The following is a 26,559-nucleotide window of genomic DNA, read 5'->3' on the forward strand; positions in this document are numbered from 1 at the left end:
CTCTTACTGCATGTGTCTCTGTGAAACCCAAGGCTAGCTTAGAATAGACAACTTCACTTTGAAAGAAGTACCAATTACTAAAGGGAAGTAGCCATTAAAAGTGACAGAAGTTCCTGAGAAAAGGACAACCATGAAGTGATGGATGGATAGGAGCGGATTTAATATTGTACCCTAGATGCGATACAAAATCATTTGTCAGTCACTGGTAGGATGAAGGTAGGCATTATGGAGAGCAAGTGCTGACATTCATCTTATCGTTTCATTAGTTATTGAAATGAATCATGACAGTCACTTTACCTATTCATCATATTTTGTGAGCAGATTGTTTATTAACATTGTAAATCTTTTTTACTGATTTTTTGAATAAAATGCTTTTAGAGGAATGCATGATGTTGAAGATGGGTTTTCTCCAGTCCATGTTATCAGTATTTATTATGTAAGTGATCCCTCTATATTTCCTTAGTCCCTTAAAGGAATATATATATATTATCACTCTGTGCATTTGTGTGTGTGCAGACACACACACACACACACACACACACACACACACACACACACACATTGAAACATACCACTCTCCTACTTCACTATGTTAGGTGATTTCTTTTCATAGATGGTAAAACCAAGACATAAAAAGGGAAAGTATTACCTTAGATCAGATACTATTCTAACAACATAGCAAGAATAAAAATGCTAAAATTAAATAGAAAACATTTACTGCTACATTGTTCAGTTAGTTCTTGCTGGAGATTATATGTTCTCATTTCTTGTTTATTTAGTGAATTTTTATAAAGTTTACTCATTAGTGATCATCCTTTTCTAAGAGAAGGTCTAACATGAGACTAAGACAGTAAAAAAGTAAATGTTAGGCTGTATGAACTGCTCTGTGCACTTTTCCTTCATCAAAGCATAGGCTTTGAAGATATGAATCTTATCTTTCAACATTCCTTATTTCTATACTGGAATGTCTAGCCTGGATATCACCAGTTTTGCCCTGATGTCCACCAGCATTGCTTTTTTGATTCCTACCTACCATTCTAGAAGAAATGAAGCAAGACAGACATGGTGAGTAATAGTTAGGTATATTGCTCATGTATGTACTTGAGAAAGAAAAGAAGTATGAATGGAGTTTTATGAAACATTTCTTCTTATTTCCACCCTCATCATCTCAGGCACCAAATAGTTTCCATAGTTTCTTTTATGTTACTTTATTCTTCTTTTCCTGTCTATTTCTCTGACCAGTATCTTAGCTCAAACATTTATCCATTTATATAACAATTCCTGAAGTGATATACTGAAATTGCCCCACATCAGTCTAAGGTTTCCCCTACCTGCAAACACTATGCATGTACAGTCACAGTTGTGTTAAAAACAGTTCTTTTAAATAATACTTACCACCCCATGTCTCTACCCATTTATCCTTGATGGCTCCCTAATTTGGAACCCACCCCCAAATCAGAAGTTTCAATTTAAAGCTTCTTTCAATTTAGTCCTTACTTATTTCTCCAACATTTTTTTTTCTTTCATTCATCTCTACAAGAAATCTGTGTGGAGAGGCTGAGGTAGGAGGATCATGAGTTCAAAGCTGGCTTCAGCAACTCAGTGAGACCCTGTCTCTAAATAAAATACAAATTAGAGCTGGAGAAAAAGAAGGAGGAGAAGGAAGAGGAGGAGGAGGAGGAGCATGAGGAGGAGGAGGAGGAGGAAAAAGAAAGAAAGAAATCTATATTGTGGTTCAGCTTTATTGGTCCACAAAGAGGTTGATTTCTAATTTGAAGTACTTGATGCCGTCCTCCTCTTCTTTAATTCTAATCTTTCTTGAATAGCCAACTAGTGTTTTAGCTTTTCCATCAAGGTTCACCTCCTTTTCTGATTCCTGCCCAGGTTCTTCCCTTGATATGCAGATTCAGAGAGCCAACTCTTCCTCCACATGCATCTCAAACTTAACTTTCCAAAAATGCAACTCTTTGTGCATTCCCTCTCTTCTATCAATTCCTTTTGCTTCATTTTCTGTCTTTTTTATGCAAATAAACAAACATAAATCAGAGCATGTCCCTCCCCTGCTTGGAACTTTCCACAGATTCTGTGATGGGTAGACATAGAATGACAACTCTGACTCCAGCTTCATCTTGGGCCAACCTCCCCATGACACATTATGCTCTGACCACATTGGCTTTCTGGTGATCCTGAGACTACACAACCTCCAGGACTCAATTTAGGGCCCTATACTCACAACCACTCCATCTCCTCACAGGCCTATTTGTCTTGTTTGGCTGATGCTTTCTTTCAGCTTGGTCTCGTCTTAAACCTTATTAGCCATTCTAAATACCAAGACAACCATTCTATTTTTCTACCACAGAATTATATTTATTTCTTTCATAACACCACAATTTCTAATTATTTGGCCATTTATTTATTTGCTTAGTATTGTAGCCTTTAAAAAAAAAACCTTCTGTCACACTGGACTGTAGGTTCAGTGAAGTCAAAGACAAACTCTGCTTGATTATATGTCTTTCTAAAACTTAGCATCATGTCTGTCAATAATAGCCACTTAGTGAGAGTTAATTAAATAAATAAATAATAATTTGGGGCACAGATTACCTATCCACTCTTTAGAACTATGATTAGTCATTGTTGTGAGTTTGTTTGTATTTTTTCCTGCCTAGAAAAGTACCCTACATATACTTGGACTTCAGTAATATTCTTTCATTGTTAGTGTGAATGAAATAATAAACTTGAACTATCAAATTGAGTGTGGGAGATGAGCTTGGGAGAAAGGGGGCATATTTATTAGGAAATAGCTTATTATTCCTTAAATACAAATCTGAATGGTGGTCAGGAAATTTGAATAAGATTTTAGTAAAGCCTGCCAAAGCAAACAGTACAGTCATGTAAGAGGATTAAATTAACCATGTCAAATTTGGTACAGATTTATCTTGAATTTGATATATTCTAGGAAACTCAGAATCACTCTCCTCTGGCTTGGCAGAGATACCTATACAAAGACCTTCAGGCAAGACTTATGATGGACAGGCAATTATCTGACTCTGAAGGAAAATAAGATCTCTTTGTTGAACAGGTATAGAATGTATCCTTGGGGAGGAGCCAAGGAAGGGAAAGTAAAGTAGAGGATGAGGACCAAAGAATCTTTCAGAGGTGTCTCTCAGAGCTGACCTTGTTTGCAATAAATAAGAGTAGCATGAAGGATCCAGAAATACAGAACCCCTAGGGAAGGGGAATTTATGTAATTTTTTGATTTTTCCTTTTTGTGTTAGAGAAATAGAGAAGCTCCGACCCAGGGTTTCCATTAAAATGTTTTAAAAATAAATATAGTAACATCTTGAGAAGTGAATACATTTGAAATGAGGAAACTGTTGCTTTGGGAAAATAAGTTCCATGTATCCTGTCCTCTCCTTTTTTCAAGTGATGGTGCTTTGACCCTGTGAGCAAATGGCCCTAATTACCAACAAGCATCATTTAAAAGGCCCTTGCCGGTTTCCTGTGCCTGGATGTAGAAATAATTTGATGGAGTTGGCTGGTCCTTCCCATTTTCTCCTGGCTTTCTTACTGGAATACATTTCAGAAAAATGCTTATTTACTGTATCTGTTTGCAATATTATCCTACTTTATTTTATGAATAAAAGCTTTTTAAGCTAATCCTTGATTTTTCTAGGTTAATCGTTATTACAGCCAAATTAATTCCTTTGTTTGGCAATGAGGCTAAATCAATTGTTCACTTTTAACTAATCACAAATTATAATGAGGAAATATTGTATTGTATTTATTTTGGGGATTAATTATGCAACTTACTTTAGAAATAAACCTGGGATGTTGAAATCAAGGTGTATAAAATACAAGGCATTATTCTATTAAATTAAGGATTATTTATATTAAAAAGATTTCCTTTTGGATTCTTTTGTAGAAAGCATCTGTAATATATTCAAAATATAACTGAATAATAAAATTTTAGCAAAAATATTTATACTTTTGTTAACCCATGATTTTTATCTATATATTTGTAAAGATTTTAGACATTTTATGCTGAGTCACACAGCAATGAAAAGAAAAATGCAACAAACATTAGTTAAAATCAGAGGAGAAATGCATTTATTTTCTGGAAACATCTATTTTGCAAAATGTGCCTACTGTCTTCTAATTATAATGTCTTTTATCATCCATTGTGTTTGTGGTCTTCACAACAATGCTTTATTGGCTTTATTTGCAGTTCATTTTACATTAATCATATGTAATATTAATTTCAATGAATATATACATGACATTACATTTAAGGTATTCTAGTGGAGTCAGAAAAACTAATAGAGGCACATAGCTATGAATCATTTATTTAAACTCCTTCAATGACAGAACCAAAACTAAATCTTCAGAAATCTGGAATAACTTCTCATGACTCAGAATTTCTTTGCCAAACAACAGCAAGTTATGTCTGGAGACTTCTGATATCATCATCATTATTATTATTACTATTATTATTATTATTATTATTATTATTATTATTATTATTATTGGCTTAAAGGCTATGACACTGCTTTGCCTTACTCTGTCAATGACCAAAGGCTCTACCTGTATTTTTTACTTTTCTATATGTTGTTTCCCACAATAATAGACTCACTCTGATTCTTACACATTTAGAAAGATTCCATTGTCAAACCTTTTGCCACTGATTTTAAAGTCTGTTTTCCAGAGAATCAGTGATTCCCATATTTCTGTTGTTGCTGTGCTCAGAGGACATTTGATGTTTGCTGAACTGTTCTGTTTGCCTTTCCTGATGGGCTGTCCACCACTCCCATTCTGCCCTTTGCTCCTGGAGGCAGACTTGTGAGGCCCATTCCCACACCTTCCTGGCTCCATGCCTTTTGGTGGAGTTGGTCATGGGGAACCTAATCCAGGAATTGGACAGAAGGAAGAATAAAATGGTCCCATGCTTCCCTCCCCACCCCATTACGTTTCTGTAGTTGGAGGGAGGAGTAGATCACCTCTGGCTTCAGCCTACAGCCCTGCAGTGGGGAGACTGGGGTAATGCATTTGTGGTTTCCTTACCACCTGCCCATGCCTTTGTGAATAGTCTTTTTATTAAACCTTCCATGGATTATCATGGATTACTTGGCTTGGGCTATTTCCTGCTGGCACTCTGATAAACATAGCATCTGAGTAGTCTATATATACATTTTAGTAGGAAAAATGTCTTCAAAGCACTTGACTCTGGAGGACTAATCAGATTGGAGGATTAAATGAAATACTTTATATAATGCAACAGGCGCTTAGTAATAATTTTCATTACTTTTAAAAAATAATGCTAATGGAAGAGCCCTATATTTTTCTAAAATGTAATTTCTATTTAAATATTGGGCAATCCAGTGTGAATGGGGTCACATGAATTCTATTGCATGTATGCTTGATGCTAGAATTAAGAGAATGTCAGACTTGTTCATTGTCAGAATGTTCAGTGTCAGAATGTTCATTACCAAAATAACTAATGTTAAAAATATTCTGCTTTCTAGCTGGCTAGAAAGAACTATAGGTGGTCTGGAAACAGGCAATAATAAATATAGGATTTTTCTTTTTTCTCTTTTATTTATTTGGGAAATCCTCTTTTCCTGAAAGTAGAATAGATCATTTTATCTTGCTCAATAAATTAGTCATTTTTTGAAGGAGAAGAAATGGAAATATAATTGTGCCTCGAAATTTCATCTTTCCTTATTTAGAATCCTATTTTTATACTCAGTTCTTAATCCTCAGTGCTATTATCAGGCAGTAATGATCTAGATGATTTAAAAGTCCTCTATTTAGTTCCTTTAGAGAGAGAGAAGTGTGTGTGTGTGTGTGTGTGGGTGTGTGTGTGTGTGTGTGATAGTATGATATGTAGCAGAGAAAGATGATTTCTTCTCAGAGGTTTGACCCAGAAGTGTACAGCATGGCATGGGCATGGAAATGCTAAGAAAATTCCTAAGGATGAGAAGAAGTTGGTTTTTTCTATTGTGAAATTTTTGAATTCATGCTGCCCTTATACTTGGAAAGCCTGAACTGTAGAATATCTATATTTCCTTCATTGACTGAGGAAAAAAAGAAAACAGGGATTAATTAATCATACTATGAAACTGGATTATTAAAAGAGGGAAAAGGAGTGAGTTGTGGGAGAAAGATATGAGTTGTGCAGAGGTTACACCTAAGAAAGACAGTGGAACATTCTAAAGAACTTTTGGTGTAGTCTTCCAGGCACCTAGCTCCCAGATCTTTGTTTCTAATAGCATTGTCCAATTAAAGGTACCAGATCTCCTTAAATGTCAGATTCTTGGATTAAAGCAGGAAACACACATAATGAACCTGGAACACTTTCTAGTGCCAGTAGTTAAGAAAGTGCTATTAACCCATATGCACACACATGTGCACACACATGGTGAAAGAGTCAATTGAAACAGTTCATAATATGAAAGTAGAACAATCAGAGCAACAATAAGAGCTTAGGGATATACTATTATTTATAAAATCTCTATGGGCTATAACTGATATAAATGATTGTATAAAGAAAGAAAGAGGGGGGGAGAGAGAGAGAGAGAAAGAAAAAAAGAATAAACAAATCTCGATAGAATTCCAAATAATTCATGTAGATACTATGCCACAAGCAAATGCAGAACAACTCCCCATTCCTTAATTATGGGCTGTGAGTAGTTACTTCTTTATAAAAAGTATTGAAGGAAAGGCAGAAAAGTAACTTTAAAAGGGAGATAACCTGACAAATACTACCTCAATCAAGTGACTGAATTTGACATCACAGTGACAGGTCAGGTTAGAATATACTCTTGATGTGATCTGATGTGGAGGGCACTTCACCTCTGTGGGCTTCCTCCCTAGATCCATAATTCCATTCTAATCATTAGATGAGTATCAGACAAATTCTAATTGAGGGGCATACACCTCAAAACCAAAGGAAGTCAGAGAAACTGTCACACTCAGCAGGAGCCAAAGAAGACACAATGACTAAATGCAATGTGGCATGCTTGGTTGAAGCCTGAAACAGAAAAGGATTTGGTAAAAACTAATTTGAATAATGTACGGATCTCAGTTACTAGTAATGTACTAATGTTGATTCATTTATTACAACAAATGTACCATACTGCCCTAATATCCTTGTAAGATATTAATATTACGGGAGTAATTTATTATATAGGATACTATAACTTTGTACTATTTTTGCAATTTTTCTGTAAATCTAAAATCATTTATATTTTTTCCAAAAAATCAACCATAACTTTGTCACTTGAAGAGAGATGACAACTTCTCATTTCTGTTCATTTCTGAATTCTGCCAGGGTAGCTTTTCTAAGTACAAGTATAGCAAAAAAAAAAAAATCTCTTGTTTCAATAATAACTGGCATAGTACCTACTGCCTATGGATGATTCTTTGCCAATCTAATTGGCCTCTACTGATGTCTTCCTTCCCTCAAGTCTATCAGTACTGCACTTGTCAACAAATAAGTAAGCACTTGACCACATTGCTCAAAATAATAGGGGTTTCAATTTCTAACCTAACGAGAAGCCCAGGGGTAGATTCATAGTGCCTTGGTGGCTCCTGATGTTCAGGCTGCTGCCTCCGAGATGCTCCAGGGTTTTTTTCCAAACTAAAGCACAAAAGCTGCTGCAGTTTCAAAGTCAGGAAAGAGGACAAAAGGCAGTAGCAGCTCCATCCTTCCTCTTTTTACTATACTGCTTTCCCCCGTGTAGCTGTCTGTCTGTGTCTGATTGCCCAAAGCCCTATTACTTGGCAGTAAAGAGGGCCTACTCTCCAGTCTTCAGAAACGCTAAGCAAAGAAGTGAGGGTTGAGTATGATGGTTGATACATCCAGCCCTCAGTGTTTGTCACTCAGAATGCTGAGAATGTCATGTGACTATGCTATTTCTATCATTCTCTGTAAGCATTCTGATTTTTCAGGACTTGGATTAGCTCTGACTCCCAGGCATTGTTACCAGATGATGCTTCCAGCTGTTTTTGCCCTGCATCTTCTATGATTATCTAAATCTCTCTAAATGACTACAGCCCTGTTCTAAGAGTGCAGAGTTTTGGAGAATCATAAAACTAAGAAACTTTCACTGAAACTTTCAGTAAAAAAAAAAAAAAAAAAATCACTGATTTGATGCCAATCTGAGGAACAGAAAAAGGAAGCACTTTTTTAATACTCACTTTGAGAAAAGGAAAATATTTTATTATTCCATTAATTTCCATAATCATTTTATATCTCTTTTATAGAGTAGTAGAAGCATCTTATTAAAGGTGCTAATTATATTGGATTTGTGAGAAATATGTTTTCTGGAGGTGAAGTTGAGGCATATACAAAACAGAAAAATTTTACTAAGAATTCAGAGTAGGGTATTTGTAATTGGAATTATTCAGAAGAGGCCTATAGGTCAGTAATTTTAGCTATGATTATCATTAACAGTAATGTCAGTAGTACTGTAGAGCAATAGAATTTCTCTTACCCCTTATCAATGTCATATCATATATATATTTTTTTTCTTCTCTTTCTCTAACCTTTAATGTTGCCAGCCAATTTTAAGAAACCACTTCCTGTCGGTGTTGTTTGTGCTTTTTTATGTGATATTTTTATTTAAGTAGTAAACTTAAATGCATTAGGTGGGGCTATAGAGTAGATTGACCTCCATTGCTGATTTTGTTTCCAGGAAACAGTGCAAGCTTGGTATACTCTGCTGACCTTTCATAATGTGTCCATGAGAGCTCTGATTGGTGTATCTGGCTGTGCATGGCAATTTATTTTCACATTGCCTCAATGCTTCTGGGTTGACCTTTTTAGGACTTAATTCTACAGATTAGTGGAGGCTTTGTCTACTCACTTATTTGGGGATGATATGAACATATGGGTTCTTGGAGACTGTAGATGTTTTGTCCATGGGGACCCATGTCTATATGACTTACCTAGCATTTGGAGCACATTAAAAACCCACTTATGCTGTAGAATAATATTTAATCATCATATACTAATATATAATCATTTAAGAATGGTTTGGGCTGCTTTCCTTTGATATTAGGTGTAAACAGAGGTAAAATGTTTCAGACACTTCAGGAGGGTAATTTGGGGTAAGCCAGGAAGGAATAGTAGACCTTTGTCTTAAAGGGAGCAGTGTTCTCTCCTTTATTCTTTACTGTTTCATGAGTTTTCTTCAAGTTTCCTTGTACTGAATAGTGCCTTCTAAATGGCACAATTGTATTTCTGTTTGCTGACCAGGGTAATGTTGAAATAAGAGGAGGAATTATCAAGCAAATGTGAGATTAGAATTATTCCCGCTTATTTGCTCCTTTGAATAACAATTTCTTAGATAATTCCTAGTTGGAAGAAAGGGCATTGATTTTCTCATCTATTGTAATGAATGTGCATAAATCTGTTACACATTCTTAGAGTTTTTATCCCCATAAATGTTTCATATTACTTTGTTGCAGTCCAGGTTTTGAGGGACCTAAAACACATATAATCTAGGAATTTTATTTTGAAGAAAGTACAAAATTATGAATAAAATATTGACTGCTACTTTGGAATTAAAAAGTATTTCATGAGAAATTAAAATGGGGGTCGGGGTATATCTCAGTTGGTAGAGTGCTTTCCTAGCAAGCAGAAGACCCTGGGTTCAATCCTCAGCACCACCTCCCCCCCAAAAAAAAAGGAAAAGAAAAGAAGTTAAAATCTATGAAAGAGCAAATACACACAAACATTAAAAATTTGGAAAATATTGTTTATAAAACACCCAATGCACCTTTTTTCTGATCTTAATGGACTCTTTGATCACCTTTTTGTTGACCATTTTGTGATACCACTTTCTACAAAGAGAAAAAAAGATCATTCAGCCTTTTCTCAAACTATACACACATATTCCATTCAACCTAAGCTGAATGTGTCCTCCATACAACTTCCTCTTAGCTGAAAACCAAAATGCCAATGCTCACTTCAGCTTTACCAAGGGAAAGCAAGAAGGTCAGTAAATTAAAATAGAAGGAAGACATTCATCAGACTGTGGCGAAAATATGTTACCCTGTGAGCACATTGATAAAGCCTCTTCAGGGCCTTGGTAGAACCAGACCATTGAAGGGCCTTGAAGCTTAGGCTTCATTTATTTCACAATTAACTCCCCTTTGAGTGACAAAGTAAAGATGGACCACTGACCTTTCTTCTCGCCAACAAGGAAAAATATTATAGTACCCTAGATTTTCCCTTCCCGAACACTCTTTGTTATTGACACACTAAGATAAGGATAAGAGAATATTGTTTTCATTAAAAAAAAACAATACCTATAGCCAATATTTTAAGTTTATTGCTCTTTAAACTAGACATTTAACCTAAGTCTTCTGTGCACTACATATTGTCTAAGTTACTAATATACCCATATGAAAAACTGTGAAAATTATTATGAATTATTTACTCACAAACTTCAAATAAATTGAATGAATTGTTTTTATCTAACGAGTTATATTTTGATTACAGACTAGTGACCTTGTACTTAATGAAACTTTATCTTTCATAAGTGCACTTTCATTTCATGTCTCAGATTCTACATTAGAGACAGAATCAATCAGCACTATAATCTATTTTAAGTCTTTTTTTTTAGTTGTAGATGGACACAAACACACATTTTGTTTTATTTGTTTTTTTTATGTTGCTGAGGACCAAACGCAGTGCCTCATCACTGAACTATGGCTCAGTCCTTGAGTCTTAAACAATATTGTAAACAAACTAAAATGAATCTACTGGAACTCAACCACAAAGAAAGTAGCAAATTATTAATAACTGGTTTGTTTTTCCTGGTTAGGAAGTCATGGTTATGATATTACTGACATGCTGAACTTCGGAGAATCTTGTGACGTCTATGTTATGCAAAAAAAAAGGTCTATGGTTGTAGCTGCCCTCTAAAGAGATTCTATTCCTTACTGGCACCATGAATCAGCCCATAAAATGGACTCCGAAATCATAATACATTTCAAATTCTGGCCCAACTAGTAGCTAGCCCAACTAGTAGCTAGTCCATTTTGGGTGAAGAACTCAATCTGAACTTCAGTTTTCTCTCTGTAAGTGGGAACGAGTAATTGAGATTACTAATGTACCTGATTTCCTTCTGACCATTCTGGACATCTGAAAAAAAAATGTTCATTTCTTTTTTTCTTTTCTTGCTTTTCTCCCTCATTTCTTTCCAAATGAGCATGCATCTTCAATCATAAGTTGCTTAATTCATTCAGCAAATGCCTTGGGGATCATTTACTATGTACTAGAACTTTTGCCCTGTGGGAAGGACCAACGAAACTGAATGAGCCATGGTGCCCTATTCCAGCAGCTCTTACTGGTGTGGAGGCCAGAAAAAAGCAAAAAGCTAACTAGAGTGAAACATGATCAATGCTGCCACGGAGTGTTCAGAATGTTCAGCATGAGCGGCCCCATTCTTGTCTGCTGCATGACTGAGGTCTGTCTTGCTTTTCTATCCAAGTGTCTCGTTTCAGAAGACATCATTTCATGTGTTTCTATTTCTGTATAACCATCTTGTGTTCTGTTACCTGACCTGGTGAGAGTTCCCCGCTTCATTCTCCACACTCAAGTTCTGTCTGCATATACTGCCTCCTCTCCATGCAGGGTAATATAGATCAGTGGCCTCACAACACTTTCAATGTTTCTCCCTTTTGATGAATTAATAGGTTAACTGTGCAGTCAAATGTATATATCATTACTTTCTTGTGTGTTTTATTAATCTATTTTTGTTATAAAACATGCAGAAAATTAATTTTTAGAATGGGGTGATTAAATTGGGCACTTCTACTAATACATTATACATAAAGTTTGCTGAAAAACACTGTATTTGGAAAAATTGCTTAATAAAAATATTAGGACTTAGGCTGGGGTTGTAACTCAGTGATAGAGTGCTTGCCTAGCATGTGTGAGGCACTGGGTTCAATCCTCAGCACAATAAATAAATAAATAAGTATTGTGTCCATCTACAACAACAAAACAAAACAAAACATTAAAAATAGTACTTAATTTTCCCACAGAATTAATAAGAAAGCTGGAGCAATTTGAAAAAAGAGCACAAATAAGAATTAAAACAATCCACACACGTATTAGCACAGTTAATACATTGCACCCCCTTGATGGACTTAGCCCTCTGTGGAGACAATCTAAATGTGATGGAGCACATATAACATAGTGATACTGATCATCCACCCTCATTTAGGGCCACCTACTTAGTACCCTGTCTGACCACTTCATACTAAACTTGATTTATGGAAATTTTGGCACTATTTAAGAAAATAGCTATGTGTTTATAGATGGTATAACATTATTCATTGGATCTTTCTTTTTATTTATTTCAAGAAAATTGATTGAGGTGGACCTGTTTTTGAAACTGAGTACTTTGTAGTACTCAAAGTACTTTGTAAATTACTACATTATTATTAGATTCAATTTTCCGAGGCATCTCCAGTTATGGATGTTATCTTTCTATTCTAGTCTTATGTCTTTCTATGTATCCATCTGTCTGGCTATCCATCTTCCAGCTCTTTGTTTACTTATGATTGTGCTGCAAAATGGGTTAGCTCTTTAAAGTATTTTTCACTATTTTGTAGTCTTTTAGCTTATGGTAGTTTTTATTGTTTTTTTTTTTTAATTTACATACAATATCAGCTTTGGGTCTGGGAATGTAGCTCTGTGGTCTCAATGGTAGAGTCCTTACCTAGCATGTTTTCCTCTCTCTCTCTCTCTCTCTCTCTCTCTCTCTCTCTCTCTCTCACACACACACACACACACACACACACACACACACACATACACACACCATCAACTTTCATTCCCATTTTGTATTTGTTATTTTAGTCAGGATAATGCAGAAAAACAAAAACGAGTAATAGGTATTGTTATTAATTTTGAAGCAAAATATTGAAATAAAAAAACTTAAAAATAAAATAACAAATTTTAGCCTATCTGAAATATAATGAAATCAAGTAAGGACAATTTTTTTAAAAAGTTTTGTGTTTAATAAAGACCCATGCTATGCCAGGTCAGTGATGCATACCTGTAATCACAGAGACTCAGGAGGCCGAGGCAAGAGAATTAAAAGTTCAAGAACAGCCTTGACAAATTAGCAAGACCCACTTTCAAAGTGAAATTAAAAAAAAAAAAGTGCTGTGGATGTAGTTTAGTGGTAGAGTGCCCAAGCTTCAATCCCCAAAGCCTAAAATAATAAAACAAACTAAAGGCCTGTGTTATTGTAAATGTAAAAGAAAATTTATTAAACTTGTTCAATGAATATGAAGTTTAATTCAGGTATATTTTCACTACTAAGAGAAAAGTTTGAGTTCATGATTGTAAGGATTATTCATTTCAGGAATTGATAATTACATTGTTAAATATCAACTTAATGCACACCTGAAGATTTTATATTATTAACTGTAGTTAAAAAGGATTTAAGGGCTAGGTGCAGTGGCACATGCCTATAATCCCAGTGATTTGGGAGGCTGAGTCAAGAGAATCACTAGTTCAAAGCCAGCCTCAGGTGAGGTACTGAGCAACATGGTGAAACCCTATCTCTAAATAAAATACAAAATAATAGGGTTGGGGATGTGGCTCAGTGGTTGAGTGCCCTTGTATTTAAAAAAAAGGATTTAAGGAATAACCATATTTCTTGTGACTATGTAAAATGGAAAATGGAACACATTTATAATGAAGGAAAAATATGTGTATCTCTATAATATCTAGGAGAATTATCATGACATCTAATAAGTCTGTTATTTCAACTGCTCGTACTCAAAGAAGTTCATTTTATTCCTTTTAATTTTCAATTATGTATTAGAGAGAGATACTTTTGTATATGTATTTTTTATGCTTTTAAGGGACAAACTTAAATCATTCTTAGTTGAGAGGGGAGTATAATTTGCAATAGATTGGGTGCATATTCCTTTTAAATAGACTCCAGAAGGAGAAGAAAAATTCTTTTTTTTAAAGAGAGAGGGAGAGGGAGAGGGAGAGGGAGAGGGAGAGAGAGAGAGAGAGAAAGAGAGAGAGAGAGAATTTTAATATTTATTTTTTAGTTTTCAGCAGACACAACATCTTTGTTTGTATGTGATGCTGAGGATCGAACCCAGGCCGCACGCATGCCAGGCGAGCGCACTACCGCTTGAGCCACATCCCCAGCTCCGAAAAATTCTTTTTTTTAAAGAGAATTTTTTTATTCTAGTTTGTTATATATGACAGCAGAATGCATTATAATTTATACTATACATATAGAGCACAATTTTTCATATTTCTGGTTGGACACAAAGTAGAATAACACCATTGTGTCTTCATACATGTACTTAGGGTAATGATGTCCATCTCATTCCACCGTTTTTCCTACCCCCATGCCCCCTCCCTTCCTTTCCCCATTTTTTGCTCTATCTAGAGTTCATCTAGTTCACCCATGCTCCCTGCGTCCAACCCCATTATGAATCAGAGAAAACATTTGGCATTTGGTTTTTGGGGATTAGTTAACTTCACTTAGCATTATATTCTCTGACTCTATCTATTTACCTGAAAATGCCACAATTTTATTCTCTTTTAATGCTGAATAGTATTCCATTGTGTATATATACCACATTTTCGTTATCCATTCATCAACCGAAGGGCATCTAGGTTGGTTCCACAATTTAGCTATTTTGAATTGTGTTGTTTTAAACATTGATGTGGCTGTGTCCCTGTAGTATGCTATTTTTACATCCTTTGGTTATAGATTGAGGAATGAGATAGCTGGGTCAAATGGTGGTTCCATTCCAAGTTTTCCAAAGAATCTCCACACTGCTTTCCATATTGCCTGCACCATTTTGCAGTCCCACCAGCAGTGTATGAGTGTGCCTTTGTCCCCACATCCTCGCCAACACTTATTGTTGTCATGTCTTTATAGCTGCCATTCTGACTGGAGTGAAATGAGAGTACTTTTGATCTGCATTTCTCTAGTAGCTAGAGATGTTGAACATTTTTTCATATGTTTGTTGATTGATTGTATATCATCTTCTGAGAGTTTTCAGTTCCTTGGCCCATTTATTGATTGGGTTATATGGTTTTCTGGTGTTAAAACTTTAGATTTCGGGCTGGGGATGTGGCTCAAGCGGTAGCACACTCGCCTGGCACGCGTGCGGCCCGGGTTCGATCCTCAGTACCACATACAAAGAAAGATGTTGTGTCCGCCGAGAACTAAAAAATAAATATTAAAAAAATTCTCTCTCTCTCTCTCTCTCTCTCTCTCTCTCTCTCACTCTCTCTCCTCTCTCACTCTCTTAAAAAAAAAAAAACTTTAGATTTCTTTATATATACTAGAGATTAGTGCTCTATCTGATGTGCATGTGGTAAAAATTTGCTCCCAAAATGTAGGCTCTCTATTTACCTCACTGATGGTTTCTTTTGCTGAGAATAAGCTTTTTTAGTTTGAATCCATCCCACTTATTGATTCTTGATTTTAATTCTTGTGCTATAGCAGTCTTATTAAGGAAGTAGGGGCCTAATCTGACATGATGGAGATTGGGGCCTACTTTGTCTTCTATTAGGCACAGTGTGACCTTGATCCACTGTGAGTTGAGTTTTGTGCATGGTGAGAGATAGGGGCTTCATTTCATTTTGTCGCATATGGATTTCTAGTTTTCCCAGCACCCTTTGTTAAAGAGGCTATGTTTTCTCTGATCTGTGTTTTTGGCACCTTTGTCTAATATAAGATAACTATAGTTATGTGGGTTAGTCTCTGTGTCCTCTATTCTGTACCATTGGTCTACAAGTATGTTTTGAGGCCAATATCATGCTGTTTTTGTTACCTACTTCACTCTTCCTGCTAAGGATTGGTTTAGCTACTCTCAGTCTCTTATTTTTCCAGATGAATTTCATGACTTCTTTTTCTATTTATATGAGGAATGTCATTGGGATTCTGATTGGAATTGCATTAAATCTGTATAGGGCTTTTGGTAGTGTGGTCATTTTAACAATATTAATTCTGCCTATCCAAGAACAAGGTGGATCTTTCCATCTTCTAAGGTCTTCTTTATTTCTTTCTTTAGTATTCTGTAGTTTTCATTGTAGAGGTCTTTCACTTCTTTCAGTAATTTGATTCCCAAGTTTTTTTTTTTTTTGAAGCTATTGTAAATGGGGTAGTTTTCCTTGTTTCCCTTTCAGAGGATTTGTCACTCATATACAGAAATACCTTTGACTTATGAGTGTTGATTTTATATCCTGCTATTTTGCTGAATTCATTTATTGGTTCTAGAAATTTTCTGGTGGAATTTTTTGGGTCTTCTAGGTATAGAATCATATCATTGGCAAATAGTGTTAATTTGAGTTCTTCTTTTCCTATGTGTATTCCTTTAATTTCTTTTGTCTGTCTAATTGCTCTGGCCAGTATTTCAAGAACTATGTTAAGTGGAAGTGGTGAAAAAGGGCATCTCTGTCTTGTTCCAGTTTTTAGAGGGAATGCCTTCAATTTTTCTCCACTTAGAATGATGTTGGCCTGGGGTTTAGCATAGATAGATTTTGTGATGTGAGATATGTTCCTGTTATCCCTAGTTTTTCTAGTGTTTTGAAGATGAAGGGGTGCTGTATTTTGTCAAATACTTTTTCTGCATCTATTGAAATGATCATATGATTCTTATCTTTAAGTCTATTGATATGATGAATTACATTTATTGATTTCCATATATTTCTGTCTATTGATGTGATGAATTACATTTATTGATTTCCATATATTAAACCAATCTTACATCCCTGGGATGAACCCCACTTGATCATGTGAGTGATATGATTTTTCCCAACCTTTTACCTTCAGTCTGTGGATGTCTTTTCTTATGGGATGAGTCTCTTGGAGGCAGCATATTGTTTTTTTTTTTTTTTGGGGGGGTGTGTGTGTGTGTGTGTGGTTGTTGTTGTTTTTTGCAATCCAGTCTGCTAGTTTATGTTTTTTGACTGGTGAGTTTAGGCCATTGACATTCATGGTTATTATTGAGACATGATTTGTATTCCCAGCCATTTTTGTTTATTTTTGATATTTCACTTGGCTTGATTTCTCCTTTATTAGTTTTCCCTCAATGTAATACCTCTCTCTGCTGATTTTCATCATTGTTTTTTCATTTCCTCTTCATGGAATATTTTGCTAAGGATGTTCTATAGTTTAGGCTTTCTAATTGTAAATTCTTTTAACTTTTGTTTATCATGGAAGGTTTTTATTTCATCATCAAATCTAAAGCTTAATTTTGTTGGATATAAGATTCTTGGTTGGAAATCTGCTGAGATACAAAATGGTCTTCTCCTATATATGATCTGATTCTTCTCTGTTACAGCCTTTTTTGTTTAAAATTTTTATTTTTTTTAATTAGTTATACATTACAGTAGAATGCATTTATATCCTTTGATATATCATACATAGATGGGATATAATTTCTCATTTTTCTGAGTATCTATATTGTAGAATCACATTAGTCATACAGTCACATACATACATAAAGTAATAATCTCTGTTTCATTCTACTATCTTTCTTATCCCCACATCCCTTGCCTTCCTCTCCTTTCACTTCTGCTACCTAATCTAAGGTAACACTATTCTTTTTTTTTTTTTTTTGCTTTACAATTATTAATACACATGTATATCACAATTTTGTATCTCTGTTTGTATATAACATATGTTGACACCGAATTCAAGTCTTCATACATGTACTGTTGCAGCCTTTTAAGATTCTATCTTTATTTTGTATGCTAGGCATTTTCATTATAATGTGCCTTTGTATAAATTTGTTGTAATTTTGTACATTTGGTATCCTGTAAGCCTCTTATATTTGATTTTCCAATTCATTCTTCATGCTTGGAAAATTTTAAAATTTTATCTCATTGAAGAGATTGTATATTACTTTGGTTTAAAACTCTGTTCCTTCCTCTATCCCAGTAACTCTTAGATTTGGTCTTCTGATGCTATCCCATAATTCTTGGATGTTTTGTTCATGGTTTATTACTATTATTTTCCAGATTGTATACTTTGTCTTCATTATCTGACATTCTTTCTTCCAAGTGATCTAATCTGTTGGTGATGCTTTCTATTGAGTTTTTTATTTGATTTATTGTTTCTTCATTTCAAGGATTTCTGATTTTTTTTCAGAGTCTCTATCTCTTTCTTAATGTAGTATTTTGCTACCTGAATTTGCTCTCTTATCTCTGTTGGAGTGATCAATTTTTGCCTGTGTTTACTCATTTAGGTCATTCTTTAATTCACAGATCATTTTAATTATGAACATTCTGAGCTCCTTCTCTGATGTTTTATCAACTTCACTGTCCGTGGGTTCTGTTATTGTAGTATCATGGTTTGTTTGGGGCACTTTCCTCCCTTGTTTTTTTTTTTTTTTTAATGTTGTCTATGTGTCTTTCTTTCTTGCAGTGTGGATCTGAGATATTACAGGTTCTACCCTATAATATTGTAGTACCCATGCAGATTACCTGTACCTCAACTTGATGTTGGGCTTCCAGACCCTGCAGGTGTCTCTCGATGTGTGCTACTGCAACTAAAGGTGGTGGCGGCAATAGCAGAGGTATCTCAAGATAGCAGTGAAGGTGTCCCAAGAAAGATGTAATGTCTTTCAGAGAGGGGGCTGAGAGGGTGGGCCTTACACTGTCTTTGGGCTGCCTGCTTCAAGATGCAGCTGCTTCTAGGCCCTGTCTATTGTGGAAAGTTAGAGGCTACCGGGTGGGGAAGGTCATGGTCATCCCTGCAGTGTCCCAAGATGGAAGTGGGTTCGGCCTGGGCTCCCAGATGTGGTGAGATCCTGGGCCTAGATCCCATGCAGGTCAAGAAAAATTCTTTATGATCCTTTTTCATAAATGTTGGTAATTAGTGCTCATTAGTACTTGAAAGTCAGTTTAGGCTTGAAAAATATTTTCAGCTAATCTTGAAGTGTCATTATCCTCTGTATGAATTAACAGTCTCTATGTTCACGTGTTTTTTTTTTTTTGCATCATATCTTAAAATAATCAAGCCTTGCCATTTAAAGTGTTGCATGATCCATTTGTTTCATTGTAAAAATCCAAAGTATTTGTTGTCACAGAGCAGCTTCCTATTCTTGAAGTTCTTCTACTTATGTCACTGAAGAGGTTAATAAAATAGCCATTTTAAAGTGTTTTTCCCTATCTCCAATATAACACTTCTCTCACATTGTGGCCATTTTCTTTACAACCTTGAATTTTTCTGCTTTGGCCAAGCTGTATGATTTAAAATGTCACAATTGTGAAAGCACTGAAGGAACAGTGTAAAAATGTGGAATGCGAAATTGACATGGCAGTCAATCTCCACTGAGAAATGCTTCAGTGCCCGTTGAACTTCTCCACAAAAAATGGCTGCTGGAGAAGGGAGTTGGGATTTTATTTTGAGAAAGAATATTAAAAAATAAGTCTGGGGGGGCTGGGGTTGTGACTCAGTGGTAGCATGCTTGCCAAGCATGTGTAGGCACTGGGTTCGATTCTCAGCACCATATGCAAATAAATAAAATAAATGTCCATCAGCATCTGAAAAATACTTAGGAAAAAAAGAAAAATAAATAAATATATATATATATTATAGGAGCATGTCTCTTAATGAGTAAAATATTTTATTTGGCTTTTTTTGTATGAAATTTTAACATTCTGATCTTGTTTTATGTTTTTACCCAAGTCAATATAATCAGCAAAATTATACTCCATGAACATATGACTTTTATTATGTGAATTTTGAAAATTATTCTTTGGAATTGTTTTTGCACAATATACAATAAGATATGATTTTTTTTTCTAAAGAACATATTGCCTACTTTTATATATACCAAAGATTTGCCAGGATCAACATCCAGCTACTGTTTATTTTTGTAAATACAACAAATGATATCAACCTGAAAAATGTTATTTTGTAAATCAAATTAAGGAAATTAATAATTAGTCCCAATATTAAAATAAAATGGAAATGTTCAATGCAACAATTATTTTGTCTCTCTTAAAGTTGCTAGTGTGATTCTTTAAATGAAATTATAATTTCCATCTTGTGTAATTTAATCATGCAAGATAAAGAATTAATATAAATAATGATACAGATAACATAAATACAAATAATTATAATTGTAATAGCAACTTAGAAATGACATAAAATAGCATCAGTGCTCATTTATTAACCAAAACTACCAAAAAACCCGAATAATTAAATGACATGTTGGGGCAGTAGGTTTTATATTTTATGTGTAATTTTATAATAGTTAACCTTGCGATGATGTTTATCCATTAAGAAAAGGAAATAGCCAGGCATGGTGGCACACACCTTTAATCCCAGCAGCTCAGGAGACTAAGGCAGGAGAATTGCAAGTTCAAAGCCAGCCTCAGCAATGGTGAGGTGCTAAGCAACTCATCGAGTAACTGTCTCTAAACAAAATAAATTAAAATAGGGCTGAGGGTGTGACTCAGTGGTTGAGTGCCCCTGAGTTCAATCCATAGTACCAGCTCCCCCGCCACCCACCCACCCCCCCCGCCACCCCCAGCAAAAAGAAATAGAGGAAGAATAGATTGTTCAGGGTTTTTTTTTTAAATGTGCTTCAAGTTAAGGTCTGTGGAAATTTTTCTTTCATCTCCTCAAATGTACATTATTTCACAAACAGATGGTGATTTCAAAGAATCATCAGTTTGATCATATCTAAGTATGCAAGTCAGGGATGTTTATCATGCTTTCAAATCACATGGCAAGTATTTGCTAACTGGGAAAAGAACCCCACAGATCTGATGTCCTAGCGCCCTGGGGTTCTCTGCCTTCTGATTCCAGTTCTTAGCTGGAAGCTCTAACTTCTGGTTTGTGATGCAGATATTACAAATAGGAATGAAAACTTGGCAACAGCCTCTTTGTTCCCTTTGATCTCTGCTGTAGTGAATTCCACATGTTAGCTGGAGAAAGAGAAAATTAATTAATTAATGCTTGGAAAACAAATTAGTGACTGTGTTATGAATAAAATAAAGTGAACATTATTTGCAGGGAATAATAAGCATGGACAGTGGCTCATCCAATGAGGTGATCTCCCATTCTTGTATATATTCCTTGAATATTGATCCCTTAGTAAAAGAAAATGCCCTAAGAAATATATTTTGTTGGAATTTGATGAGGAAATTAAAAGTTAGGGAAGTCCATTTCGGGAACTGCATTTACAAAGTTCTTAACTCAAGAATTCTTAATGGATTGTCTTTCCAACACTGATTGGGTTAGCAGTGAAAAAGTCATAGGCTCTGGAGCTAGACAGATTTGGGTCCCAAATCTATGTTTACTAATTGTAAGGCATGTGAGTGGGGAAAAAAATTTAAGTTTTTCAATTCTCAGTTTCTACTTTTTTAAAATATTCAGGGGCTGGCAACGTAGCCCAGTGGAAAAGTGCTTACCAGCACACACAGGCTGTGGGTTGGATCCCCAGCACTGCGAAAAATACATACATACATACATACATACAGTGTGTAAAGATTATCATTTTCATAGGTTACTGTGAGAACTAGAATATACAACATATGTAAGTTTTTAGATGTATAATCAATAGAAGTTTTCTCCCTTTTTTTCACTCTACCTCTCTCTGTCCATTCTTTGACCCTCCTGAGAGTTAAGATGACATTGTTAGAAGTTAAGAGATCCTACAGCTCTGCTACTAACCTGTTGTGGGACCTTAGTCAGTTCATTGGGTTTTTTTGTGCTCTCATTTCTGATCTGTGAAATGAGGAATATGAACACAATAATCTTTGTATTTCCTCTATATTTTATTCTATCTATCTATGTATCTATCTATCTATGTATCTATCTATCTATCTATCTATCTATCTATCTATCTATCCATTCACTCAGTACTGGGGATTAAACCCAGGGCCTTGTGCACACTAGGCAAGCACTCTACAACTCAGTTACATACTCAGACCATTTATAAATTTTATTTTTCAAAAGCATCAAACTAAGTTGCCAAGGCTGGCCTTGAATTTGAGACCCTCCTATCTTAGCCTCCTAAGTAGCTGAGATTAAATGAATGAACCACTGTACCTGACTATTTATATTCTTAATATTGAAAGATTTGAGTGAAATAAACCAGAAAAAGAAACCTTGAATAATTGAAAATTAAGAAACCTTGAATAAATGAAATTCAAGATTTTCATTGAATCAAAAAGTAAGCTTGTATATTTTATACATTTTTTTTTAAAAAAAAAGGATACATGGGCTGGGGCTATGGCTCAGTGGTAGCACACTTGTCTGGCATGTGTAAGACACTAGGTTTGATTCTCAGAACTGCATATAAATAAATAAAATAAAGGTCTATGAATAACTAAAAAAAATTAAAAAACGAAACGATTCACAACATAGTTTGAGCACCAACGATTTGCTAGACACTTTGTAACATGTTACAGCAAAACTAGCAGTTTTGGCAGTTTCTAGCAGACAAAACACATCAGGGAAGTGAGGACAGATCTGAGAGTTGGCATTAGGCCTGGCACAAGTGGAATCATAGAAGGGCCAGGAGGCAGACCCAGCTGACCACCAGTGTGGTGAGTCCCGTCACAGTGCAGTGTCCATGTAGCCAAGAAACTCAGGGAGCATTCAGTAAAGGTTTTCCAAGAGTTCTTCATAGATGTCTAGAATATGATAACAGAGAATATATCAATATCAATGTCAATGACAATATTTGACTCCCCAAATCATTATGATTGACTGAGGTCCTGTAGTGAAATTAGAGTCTCTAACAAGATTAAGAGACTGAAGCAAGGTTTGCCCAGAATGGATTGGAGACGGGTATTGGGCAAGACACAACTCAGGACTGCCCACTACAAAATTTAGTACACTAGAGCTACAATCTGAAAAGGGACAAAGAATTTACTGGACTGACACAGACTAAAAGGAAAGACGTTGGGGAATTTAAATACCCCAAGCTCTGTCAAAATCAGCAGGGATCATTTCAGGAAACAGAGTTTAAAGACAGGACAAGCTTACCATTGAGTAGGAGGACTAGGAGGAGTCTTCATACAAATAATTTGGTAAGGCTCATTAGAAATTTGCAAGAAGAATTTCAAAAGATAGGACATAACTGGCAGAAAGGGTTTATGACCAGGGATAGGATTTTTTGGTTTTTAATTCTGGCTACATTCTGGATCACCTGGATTGCAGTAAAACAAGTTATGGTATGGTGCCTCTTCTTTTTGGAGATTTCTGATAGACAACTGAGGCTAAAAAGGCACTGTGATAGGAGCCTGTTCTAACTAGTGGGAAAGCCAGGAGGAAAACCTCAAAACAAAGGAGACTTATTCAGGGACCAAAGAGTCATCTGGTTTGACTATTGATAGAGTGCCTATGCTCAGGCATTGCAGGGGTGGGGGACTAACTAACACCTCATTAGACAAACAGAGAGGGCCTAGGAGGAAGCCTTGACAAACCAGGTAAGCAAAGAGAAGTGGAAAAAATAAAACAGTGTAGGAAGCCTAAGACCCAGGACCAAAGGTCAGGAGAGTTTCTGGAGAAATGGTAAGGTTACTTAGTGAAAAATTCAAACATAAATAGAAGATAGCAAAATGTAACACAACTGAGAAGTCATACAATCTTTATTTTTACCTGGCATTTTGATTTTACATTTTTAATTTAGTCTAGGCTGCTTGTTCCAGTTTCCTTGCATTAATGTCTTTCATTCATGTTTAGTTAAAAACATCCTATATCTCAATTTCTTTATTTATGAAGTAGCAATTTAAACCAAAAAAAAAAAAAAAAAGCATGAGATTTAGAACAAGTGTGTGAAATCTCTATTTACAGCATCCATTCTCAGGAAAAGTAACAAATATTTAAATTTTGTTTGAGAAGGTCGTTAATTTGTCATTGGTAATAAACACAAAGCTTTAGTGTCATTTCACTAATACTCTCAACTTCCCCCAGTCATTAGAGAAATGGCAATTCCAATTTTATTTTATTTTTCCAAGAAGTTTTTGCTCCAGCTTTTTCAAACAAATTCCATTTGTTCTTAGAAGGCTCCAGTCCATTTAAACAAGAAGATGCTGGAAAGTTATTGAAGAAGAAAAAGGAAATAAAAAAAAATAAATAAAACAAACTTGTTGCCTACTTTGACTTTAAAGACCACTGGGAGGATAGTAAAGCACTTCAAAGCCTGTCTTTTAATCTTCTCATTGTTGAGCCTTTTGTTGTGAGGGGACAAGGGGGGTGTGATTTTTATCCCAGTAATCAGTTTCTGTCAAGACTAGCTTTCTAAACATTTGTTAAGGGGGAGTTACAGGGGTATTATGTGTGGTCACTGGTCTCTCACCCTCTGCTGATAAAAGGAGATGAGTGTGAAGGCAGAAAGCCCCAGCCTGGGCTGGCTCTCCTCAGGACATCTAGGAGTTGACTCCACACTGGCAGCCTTTCCCACTTTCCATAAACACCTGTGATAAAGGAAGATTGAATCTGATGGTGGAATGTTTGACTTTCTTCTAGAAAATATGGAAGGTAGTAAAATCATCAATATTTTTTTTTTCTTATTCCAGAAATATTTGGAAGCTTTGTTGAAGAAATAGTGGGGTAAGAGTTGGGCACTTTGAGCATAGAGAGAAATTGTTGCATTAGCTAAATGTGTTATTATGAAGTCTTATTGCAGTTTATTATCTGCTGCATCAACAGATTATGTCTCTAATCTCTAGAATTTGCTGCTTTCTATACAGAAGTATGTGGTGAAAATGGTTTTGCAAGTTTTTTAATCGTGCAGGTTCTGTATGTCTGTCAGGAAACAGAAACTCAAGAGTGACCTGACGTCATCATGTTGAAGCAAATAAGGGAAGAAAAAAAGGCTTGAGAGTATCTCTTCATTATTCAGATTTATTTGTTATTGGACAACACATTTTAGGAAGACATTTTAAGGTTTGGTGTCTTTTTAGCACATATTGGATTCATTATAACCCCTTTTGGGAGAGTTTAATGTTGGTTATGTGATCTTACAGTGTTTTAAAGTTAAGTGCTGCACAACTCCCCCCAGAGTTTTATAATCTACATATACCACTTAATTTAGGGTTATATTTGCTTAAGAAATCTTGGTGTCTATTTACAGGTTTTTAATATAGCTATTTAGTTATATACTCATTTCCAATTGTGCTTTTCAAATAAGGACTATTTTTATAAATTCTAATATATAGTATATTTTCTAAACATGTAAAATCTATTAGCTCTTACATAGTTCAGAAATTTTATTAATTTTCCTAAAGAATACCATGATATATATTTTATAATACTCAAAATCATCTTTTTGGAATATTATTCAATGTCTTTGAAATTTAACAATTTGAAATATAACAAGAGCATTGTTCAATCGTATACTATATGGCATTGATTATAAAATAATGGTCAATATCCTTTCTTTTATCTATTTATGTATTTTTTCACAATACCTTTATTTTTTTATTTTTATGTGGTGCTAAGGATTGAACACATGCCCTACACGTGTGAGGTGAGTGCTCTACCACTGAGCCACAACCCCAGCCCCTTATTTATGTACTTTTGAGTTATTTTTAGTATACTGAGGAAACAGTAGCTCTTCTTGAGGTTCCCTATGCTTCCAAATATTGATAATGTCTCATGTGAAGCCATGATAACACAGTCTGCTGTTATGGCTAGTAGGGTGATCATTTCCCATAACAGCTGAGCTTTTAAATTTAATTACATAAAGCTAGTGAGAGAAGGAATAGATTATGTTGGTTGTTATTTTATTAATCATTTTCTTCCCTGAGAAAGCAAAATTCTGGAGTAGCTAATTGCTGCTCAGTATAAGAATTCCATTCAGATAAATACACTTGTCCAATTGCACTTGTGCTTTTGCACTTGTCCAACAAATTGAAGGTAAATATTAATTGAAGTTACAACATCATCATTCTAGTACAGTGGAGAATTTTGAATCATCTCATGCTATTTCAAAACACCTTTAGGGTCTTATGGTTACCTTTAATTTAGCAGTAATTAAATTCAGAATTAATTTGCTGTCCTAGAGCCCAAAAAATTTTTTAGCAAACCACATGTTTAGCAAAAGTTCAATGACTGTTCATATCCATTATCTGACAATATAATTTATTTGCTGTAATATGCTAAACTGTACAGGATAATCATAAAACATTTTTAACAAGCAAAACAGTAATTGCATCTTGGGTTACTGAACTGATTGATATACAACAGTGAACTGTCTCGTAGATAGAATTTACTTTTCATTTTCAATATTCTGAGTCCAGAAAACATTGTCTTGACACAAAAATGAAATTGCTTTATGAATGAACCATCAGTCAATCTTCATAGACCAAGATTCTATGTTGGTTTCTCAAATCACTGCTAGAACAGTTTGAGTTTGTGCTATCAAAATGATTTAGAGAGGGGATGATAGTCATTGATGTTTATTTTCTGGATGGATAGAACTGCAAAGTTAAAACACATTATTTGAGCTTTAAAATTGCTAATTAAATAGCTTTCTTGCTGACAAAGGAGCAGATACTTTATACTTTGAAATCATGTCAAAAAA

At 35.1% G+C, this 26,559-nt stretch overlaps 1 protein-coding gene across 6 annotated transcripts in view; it reads left to right on the plus strand.

Moving 5' to 3' along the window:
- The window catches only part of ARHGAP24 (Rho GTPase activating protein 24), a 754,850-nt gene that overhangs the window by 617,320 nt on the left and 110,971 nt on the right, over positions 1 to 26,559 (plus strand). Inside the window, exon 1 of one of the 6 annotated variants that reach the window (XM_081303918.1) lies at positions 25,480 to 25,503. The exons of the other annotated variants lie outside the window; for them this stretch is intronic. The gene's annotated coding sequence lies outside the window, so the exon portion shown is untranslated. Of the gene's footprint in view, positions 1 to 25,479; positions 25,504 to 26,559 lie in introns of those variants that run through there. 6 annotated transcript variants of the gene reach the window in all.

This window comes from Spermophilus citellus (genome assembly GCF_964194105.1).
Source record: "Spermophilus citellus genome assembly, chromosome: 8".
NCBI lineage: Eukaryota > Metazoa > Chordata > Mammalia > Rodentia > Sciuridae > Spermophilus > Spermophilus citellus.